At 36.2% G+C, this 9644-nt stretch overlaps 1 non-coding gene across 1 annotated transcript; it reads left to right on the top strand.

The window, feature by feature from the left end:
• The first annotated feature begins 3594 nt into the window (after positions 1-3594).
• Positions 3595-3701, top strand: LOC123454882. The gene has a single exon (XR_006633538.1). It is a non-coding gene; the product is annotated as a U6 spliceosomal RNA (small nuclear RNA).
• The last annotated feature ends 5943 nt before the right edge of the window (positions 3702-9644 follow it).

Raw genomic sequence — 9644 nt, 5'->3', positions numbered from 1 at the left:
GCTAAAATGGTCCACATTAGCAAGGATGGAAGCTTCAATTACAAAGCTTGAGGTTTATAAAGGAAAATTAAGCAACTGTTAGGAAAACACTGATACTAAACCCAAAGAAAATTTTTACCTAATGGGACCTTGTTGATACTAACAATGCCAGTCACTACCACTCACATTTAATTCAGTGTTTTGCTTCTATTTCCCTCCTCAGTCTTCACAGAAGACTAGTAATTACTCTGTTTTTAATGGTATTAAAATAGAACACACACAGAGGTACCGTGACTTGCATAGTCACAGTCACACGGTTAGCAAGTAGCAGCAGTCGGATTTCCACGTGTATCTGTCTGAGCCCCCAAGCAGCGTTCTTACACGGGTGTTGCAGTCCAGTTTGCATTGCTGGTAGAAATCACCCAACCAGGAGAAGCTTCTGGGCAAAGAGGTTTATTTTGGCTTACAGGCTCCAGGGGAAGCTCCATAATGATAGGGAAAATGATGACATGAGCAGAGGGTGGACATTATGCCTCAGCCAACAGAAGGTGGACCATAGCAACAGGAAGGTGTGCCAAATACTGGCAAGAGGAAGCTGGGTATAACACCCATAAGCCCGCCCCCATCAATACACTGCCTCTAGGAGGCGTTAATTCTCAAATCTCCATCATCTGGGAACCTAGCATTCAGAACACCTAAGTTTATGGGGGACACCTGAATCAAACCACCACAACAGGTTTACATAAACTATTTGCCAGGTTCCTAAAGGTACCTGCTGGTAAACACTGAAAGGTGATTTTTTTTTTTCCCCATCTCCTTTACGGGTGCCCAGTATGGTCAATTTCAGACAGAATTAAGCAACAGCCATTCAAAAGCCAGCCAGTCTAATACACCAAAGACATAGTTCTTGTTTAACCTTTTGCAAACCTTAGAGTAGACTGTCGTAGCACGCCGAGCTTTCTCTTATACTATGGACGAGCGACTGAGTGTGTGTGGGACATTACTTGAGTTCTCTGGACCGCTAATTGTGTCTCAGGCAATCATAAGCCTAGGCTACAAGCCTAATCAAGGTGACCTAAACAGACGCCAGACACCAAAAGCATCCTGTACTCCCTCAGCCTGGTCACAGGTGCCACCACCTTGTCATCTGCTTGAGCTCCTGCTGCGAGGACTCTTGCCAATTTGTTGTTGTTTCTGAGCCCAGACCAGTGATGTTCACTGCGCAGCGGGGAACTGTGAGGGGCAGAGCAGGAAAGAGGGTGGGCTTCTAGCAGGTACAGCTCAGCGAAACACCTCACTATCTTTCTTCCCATTTCACAAAGCATGTGCATGTGATGGATGTGCCCATGCAAGTGGCAGCTGACGACTAACCAGACTGCCACGCGAGCTTCACTTGAAGAGAGAAACAAAACACAACAAAACTTGGTAGGAGGAAGTGTGACTGGATTTGAAATTCATTTCAGCACGACATGGGATGACGGAAGGAAAACAAGAGCTGTTCGTTTCCTGAAGTGGAAATGTCACTGTGGCACGTTTCTGAGTGGATGCGGGAAATCATCTTTGAGGTTCTGGTTTTGCTTTTGGTTAACAGCTTTATTGAGGTGTAATTGACATACAATGAGCTACATGTGTTTAAAACGCGTGACTTGATGGTTTTGACACACGTATGAACTCGTCACAACAATGATGAGTGAACATATGGGTCCCTCACGATGGGTTCCTCTTGCCCCTGGAGCTGCTTCCACCTGCCCCCGACTGCGCCTCTCTCCCCTTTCCAGCACCGACAGCTCTCTGTCACTGCAGATTAGCTTACATCTTCTAGAGTGGGTTGTCAAAGCACAGGGGCTGTGGCCAACAAGTTTTTTTTTTTTGTAAATAAAGTTTTATTGGAACAGTCATACTGGTTCACACATTGTACTTGTTTATGCAATACTGAAGTTTATGTTATAAGGTTGGAGAGATAATGTAGTGGTTAAGGAACTTGCCTGCCAAGCCTAATGACTCAGGTTCGATTCCCCAGTACCCACTTAGAGCCAGATGCACAAGGCAGCACATGCATCTGGAGTTCGTTTCCAGTGGATAGAGATCCTGGTACAACCATTCTCTCTCTGTGTCACTCTTTTGTCTCTCTCTCTCTTCTCACAAATAAATTAAAAAGACAAATAAAAAATTAGTTTATATGGGATGGAGGGATTGCTTAGTGGTTAAGGCACTTGTCTATAAAGTCAAAGGACCCAGGTCCAATTCCTCAGGACTCATGTAAGCCAGATGCACAGGGGGCACATTTATCTGCAGTTCGTTTTCAGTGGCTAGAGGCCTTGGTGCAACCATTCTCTCTGTGTCTGTCTCTTTTGTATCTCTCTCTGCTTGCAAATTAATAAAATTTATTTAAAAATAGTTTTTGCTATAAATTTCCTCAAGCAAATTAGCTCCATTGGTTATGTTTACTGCCTTTTCATTTTCTATTCCATTGTCCTCATGTTTCATCTTTATTATCTCCCTTCTGTTACCTTGAGCTTAATTTTCTGTCCTTTTCCTAGTTTCCTAAGGTGACATATAAGTTCATTTTTGAGAGACTTCTGGTATAGGCAAATATCTAATATGGCAATTTATGCTTCTCTAAACTAAGTACCCTTTTGATGCACCTCACAAATTCCATTATGCTGTGCTTACATTTTATTCAATTAAAAATATTTTCCATCTTTTCACTTCATATTTACCTGTGCATTTTTAGTGTTTAGTGATATATTATATGCTATGAAAATTTAGGAATCTTGTACACTTTTTCTGTATTGATTACTAAGTTACTTCCATTGTGGTTAGAGAACATATTGTATGGAATTTAAATTATTATAAATTAGTCAAGTCTTATTTTAGTACAGATTTTTGTCTAACTTTATAAATGATGCATAAGCAATAAAAATAATACATATTCTTTTCATATTGGGCCCTGTGTTCTGTGAATGCTACCTAGGTAAAAATGAGTTGTAGAGCTGTCTTTAACTGTTCTTCTGTTTTTATATCATGTGTTGAATTCTCTTGCATTAAATGTTGTACTTATATATAGCTCAATTTTTGTTTCATTGATCTTAGATGTGACGACAGGTATATAAACATTTAGGAATTTTTATGTCTTCTTCATAAATTGATCCCTTTGTCACTATGAAGTAACATTCGGTATACTAGATCATAGCTGTTGGTCTGTAGTCCACTGTGATGTTGATACAGTCTCTTTAGCTTTCTTATTAGGGTTGGTATGGTTGCACATTTTTCCCATTTTTTAAATTATTTTTAAATATTTTATTTATTTGACAGAGAGAGAGAGAGAGAAAGAGACAGATGAAAGAGGGTACATCAGGGCCTCTAGCCATCACAAACAAGCAGCAGACACAATCGCCACTTTGTGTATCTAGCTTTATGTGGGTACTAGAGACTCGAACTTGGGTCATTAGGCTTTGCAAGAAGCACCTTAGCCACTGAGCAATCTCGCCAGTCCCCTATAATGGTTATTTTTACCCTAGTTTCTTCTGTATATCTAAAGGTAACATATAATGGTCTTATTTTTTAAACTGGAGCATTTACATCATTTACAGTGATTAGAATTATTGACTTGCTGTGCTTGCTTCTGCAGCACATATGCTAAAATTGGAATGATACAGAGAAGATTAGCAAGGCCCCTGAGCAAGGATGACACACAAATTTGTGAAGCATTCCATATTAAAAAAAAGAGTTATTGACTTGCTAAAGTTTAACTTTCATTCTGGTATTGGTTTTCATTTTATCCCTTCTGCTCTTCCTGTTATTTTCTTCACATTTTGTCTGAGATTATTCAATATTCTTATAATTACTTTTATATTCTTTTTGGAGTTATCTTTGAAAATTTATTTGGCTGCTTTTGGGTCATTTTGGCTTTGTTTGATTGTTTACAATCAAACAATCTACCTGTAAAGCCCTCTGTCTGTCTGTCTGTCTCTCTCTCTCTATATATGGCATACACACACACACACATATGCATATATATGAGTATAATATGTATACACATATGAAACTAATAATGGCATATAATTTGATTTCTCATCTTGGGCTTTTAACATAAATAGTCCTTTATTATTCAAATAGATTGCAGTAATGGAAACGAATGTTATATATATGCCAAAGTAGTGTTATTTTGGTCCTTTTAATTTCTTTGTGTAGGTTTACAGTCCACTTGGTACCAAGCTCTTCAGCCTGGGAACTTCCATGAGCATTAAATGAGGTGAAGGTCAGGACTTCTTTGAGTTTTTCTGCCTATTTCAATCCCTTTGTGGTGCTGTAACAGAATACTTGAAACAGGGTACTTTGTAAAGATGAGGAATTTGTTCCCCACAATTTTAGAGACGTGCCAATTCTCTCTGTGTGTCTGTCTCTCTTTTCCACAAATAAATTAATATTTTAATAAATAAATAAATGCAACATTCAAGACCTAAATGTAAGTTGTGAAGCCTTACAACTCCAAGAAGTGATCAGGAAAAATCTTCTTGTCCTGTACTTATTGTGCCCAACTCTCCCCAGCCCTGAAATAATATTTTTGTGCAGTTTATGATTAGGGCCTAGCTTCATTCTTTTGCATATAGGTCTACTTTTTTCTAATATAATTTAATTCATTGAATAAGCTATCTCTTCTCACTGTATCTTGCTGATGTCCTTGTCAAAAAATATGGCTGGATTTGCATTCAGTTTCTATTGCATTTGTTTTTTCGTCTGGTCCCATACTAACTTGAATACTGAAGGATTTTGATATAATTTGATATTAGGAAATTTGGTACTTCCAATACCTTCTCCCCCCTCCCCCCACCAGGATTGCTTAAGCTATTGAGGGTATTTTATGATTCCATGTGAATTTTTTCCTATTTGTGTAAAAAATAGCATTTTATTTTTGATAGGGATTGAATACATTATTATACATTACTTTGGATAGCAGACATTTTTATAATATTAATTTTCCCTATCCATGAACCTGAGCTATCTTTCCAGTAATCTGTGTCTATTTAAACTTATTTCATTAGTATTTTGATCTTCCAGTGTAGATGTATGTCTTTGATTTGATGTCTAATTTTTAAGGTATTATAAAGGAGATTACTTTTTTGATTTCACTTAAAAACTATCTTTATTGGCAACTTCTATAAAGATAAACAACATAGCATAATCATAATTTCCTACTAGAAACTTCTGTTCTCCCTACCTTCCACCCACCACTGAATCCCTGTTTTAACCAGTCTGTTCTATTTTGATATCATCATTTTTTTCCCCTCCAAGTCTTGTGCAGGTAGCATCAACCACTGTGAGGTCATGAATTCCATGGCCATTTTGGGTCTGGAAGACAGAATTGTAAGCACTTTCCCTTCTTTTGGCTCTTACACTCTTTCTGCCACTTCTGCCCCAATGGTCTCTGAGCCTTCATCCTAGGCTGAACTGATTGACACTTTTAATCTATATGGACAAGTATTTTCACTGATTTCGATCCAATATTTTGATTGTATCATTATTTAAAAGTTTTGTGATGATTTCATATAACCAATTTAAGAAGCAAACATCTTGTTGAGAAACTATTTTCACGATTCCAAGATAAAGGTTCTCCTTAAATATTTCAAATAATTCTATTTGTATATATTATCCACATTTATCACCCATTCATTTTATATCTTATGTTTAATTATTATTAATTTTATGTTTAATTCTTACATGAGAAAATGAAATAAATTTTAAACTTTAGTCCCATTTAGGCATACCCAAAGTCCTCCTTTTCCCCAAGAGAACTATCAAACTATAATCTATAACTTGTATCATCGTTTGAAAAATGTTTGGAAGTGCTGACTTACTGAATCTGATTAAAGCATCAAGCTGTCTCTCCTGGAAAACTGTCAACAGAAACCCAATGTTACATATGATTTGGGATATTTTAAGACCTGAAATCTGCTCATGGACCTCCTCAGTGAAGGCTTTCTGTTCTAGTGAAGAACACGGTCTCAGACTGTCCGTCATGGATCTCTCTCAGTTGAGCGTTTGGAACTTACACCAAGAGAGTAAATGTAATGTGAAGAGTAGAAAATATACTTCAGAAAAATGGGCTCTGCTGCCAGTGCTTATAGCTAAAGCCTTACACAGTCAACCTTATTTTTAGCAATCTCTTAGGACTTCTGTAAAGAAACTCCCCACATTTAGCTACACAATCTTATTATTTTCATTTCTTAAACACATGAGAATTTGAGAATACTCTAGTTTAAAAAGGAACAAAACATTCTATTATAGATGTTTAAGTTTCTAAAATACTATTGCAATTTCTAGGTTTAATAAAGATTGTAATGTCTATGTGAACCTGAAGGCACAGAGTCTAACTCATCTCATTTAATTAGGTATAAATTTATTACTTTATTGTGAGGGTAAAGTCACAGTGGAATATTACCTTGTCAGGATTGTTTGGCAAATGGAAGTAATATGTGTTCTTATGCTAGGTTATTTATTTATGTACTTATTTATATCTTTTTAAATTATATTTTATTTATTTGAGAGAGGCAAAATGGGCACACCAGGGCCTCCAGCCACTGCAAACTAACTCCAGATGCATGCGCCACCTTGTGCATCTGGCTTATGTGGGTCCTGGAGAACTGAACTGGGATCCTTTGGCTTTGCTGACAAATGCCTTAACTGCTAAGCCATCTCTCCAGCCCCCTTATTTTTTCATTAAAGAAAACATTTTATTTATTTGATAGAGAGAAAGAGGGAGGGAGAGAGAGAGAAAGAAAGAGAGGACTCTTATTTACATCTTATTATGGAGAGAATGATCTCAGGGAAGCAAAGAAATTTGTGAATTCTCAATATTCATATGAGATCATTGCTAATATTTGTAAAATTTGACTCTACTTTAAGAATTATCTCACATATTTTGAAAGTAAACAGAAGTTTCTGAAATCATATTTTAGTGTTAGGGTGGAGTCCAAATGACTTAAGACTTAGATCTGTTTATGTCTGTACTTCATGACAACAGATAAAGTTTAACAGAATCATTAATATTGGTAAGAATCACAAAGTTCTATACGCACTGAATTCTGGAATGTGGTTTTAATGGAAAATCTCCTTTACTTTTTGAAACCAGTACATATTAAACACACAGAGTTTTGGCTACATGAGAAACTGCTTGGTATCTGAGGGCAAAACCTGAGTAGACATCATTCACTGAGGCCTCCTTGCAAGAAGATGCATCTTATGACCATGAGATGGCTTCTTTCTCTACCTATCTGCCTCTCCCTGTCAAAAAATTAAATAAAATATGGAAGTTAAAAAAATTCAAAAAGCCCCTAACAAGAAAAAAATAAACAGCATTTGGCTTAAAAGTATATACATATATGCTCAAAGATTTTATATATATATATATATATATTTACTTATTTATTTATTTATATATATATATACACACACATACATATATGTATGTATGTATATATGTGTGTATGTATATATGTATGTGCATATATATATATATATATGAATATAAAATGAGTAGAGAGATGATGAGCTAAAAGTATTTGAATACTAAGGTTTATTCTTAACGTCTAGGATGAAGCAGAATGATGGGCTTGTGGTGAGATTTGTAGCTTTACTTGATGTCATTCTTATCATTTTGTATTGTTGAGTCAGGTGATAGTTGCAAGTCATTAATTTGTTTTACAACTAAGCTTGACAAACAATATATTCATTACATCTATTCTGTTGAAATGTTAAATATTAGACTTTAATTAATTGTGGATATTTTAATGCATAAAAAATTAAAAAAATACATTAGTGAAACATGTGCAACTGAGTAATAGATTCAATTTTAGGAAAGATTACAGAATAAATACTGCCAGGATATTAATACTTTAGGCTTATTATATTTATAAACGCAATTCATTTTATTAGTTATTTTAATATTAATGATTTGTACTTTTAAGTCAGAGATATGAATGCTGAGGAGGATATAAAAGATACAAATTTAATAACTTTTACATATTTGATTGTGTTTGGCTACTTTAATATAAATATTTATCAAAGGGTCTTTTGAAAAAAACTGTTAAATTCTGATTGATTTAAAAATAAATGGTGCATTTCAAATCTAAATTTACAAGCCTAAGGAAGAAGGAACATTTTTGCCTTTTTACTTTAGTATTCAACAGAACATTTTAAACAAAACAGAGCTCCAATTAACCTTTTCTATGAATAAAAAAATCATTCCAAACATGTAACTATGGTTTACTCGAGATATTTGCCAGGAAAGTGTGGAACCATGGGCTTACATAACCACCCACACTCGGGCAGGGTTGGGCATCACCTTATGTTCATGATTTATTAGCAAAATTATTTGCATGTGCATGAAAGAGCTAGTATAAGTACACTATTACCTCTTGCTGCTGCAAACAAACTCCAGATATGTGCCTTTTTTTACACTTTGCTTTTATTTATGTGTGTGTGTGTGAGAGAGAGCGAGAGAGAGAGAGAGAGAGAGAGAGAGAGAATGGGAGGGGAGGGGGGGAGAGAAAGTCAGAAATTGGGAGAGAGAATGGGCATACCAGGGCCTTCAGCCACTGTAAATGAATTGTAGACACATGTGCCTAGTTGTGCATCTGGCTTACATGGGCCCTGGAGAGTAGAACAGGGATCCTTTGGTTTTGCAGGCAAATGCCTTAACCACTAAGCCACCTCTCCAGCCCCCAGACATATGCTTTTTTGTGCACCTGGATTTACATGAGGACTTGTGAATGGATCCTAGGCCAGCAGGCTTAGCAAACAAGTGCCTTTAACCATGGCACCATTCCATGACTTAAGATTCCTATGAGCATAGATTCCTAGATGGACATAGTGCTTAAGGGCAGGGAATGAGTCAATCAGTCCTTGGGTCCTTAGCCACACCTTCCTCAAAAAGAGAGCTCGGGTTCACTATGATACAATGATATAGATAAAAATGTCCTTAAATTTTATAACACAAGGGGGATTATGAGAGGAGGATGAATTCTAAGAAAATAATACTTGAAAATATTATCATAAAACCCTATACTCCATATCTAAATTAAAAACTTAATTCAAAATGAATTTTAAGGGCTGGACAGGTAGCTTAGTGGTTAAGGCACTTGCCTGAGAAGCCTAAAGACCCAGGTTTGTTTCCTCAGTACCCATGAAAGCCTGATGTATGAAGTGGTACATGTGTTTGGAGTTGGTTTGCAGTGGCTGGAGGCCATGGCATACCATCTATCTGTCTGTCTGCCTGCCTATCTATCTATCTATCTATCTATCTATCTATCTATCTATCTATCTATCCATCTATCTATCTTTCTGTCTCTTTATTTCTCTTTTTCAAATAAATAAATAAATATTTAAAAATTAATTTTAAGTTAAAAAAAATCAAGGACTACGAGTTGAGCAGGAAAGATGCCAAAGTCATGGGAGAGTAGATTTTTGTCATTCAGAGACCAGAACTAAAATGATATGCATTTGGAAGCCAACTCTCAGCTCAAATGAAGAATAGTTTACTGTTTGGTAGGAATCTGGAGATTAATTCCAGAGTATAGGGATGATTTCCATTTACTTGTGAAATTCAGAGAGAATGGAAACACATGTTTAAGCATGAAATAGCATGGAGTTGGCCCAAGAGCAGA

This window comes from Jaculus jaculus, chromosome 14, assembly GCF_020740685.1.
Source record: "Jaculus jaculus isolate mJacJac1 chromosome 14, mJacJac1.mat.Y.cur, whole genome shotgun sequence".
NCBI classification, from domain to species: domain Eukaryota; kingdom Metazoa; phylum Chordata; class Mammalia; order Rodentia; family Dipodidae; genus Jaculus; species Jaculus jaculus.
Note: the sequence above shows the minus strand (reverse complement) of the source record. Positions and strands in the feature narration are given on the sequence as shown.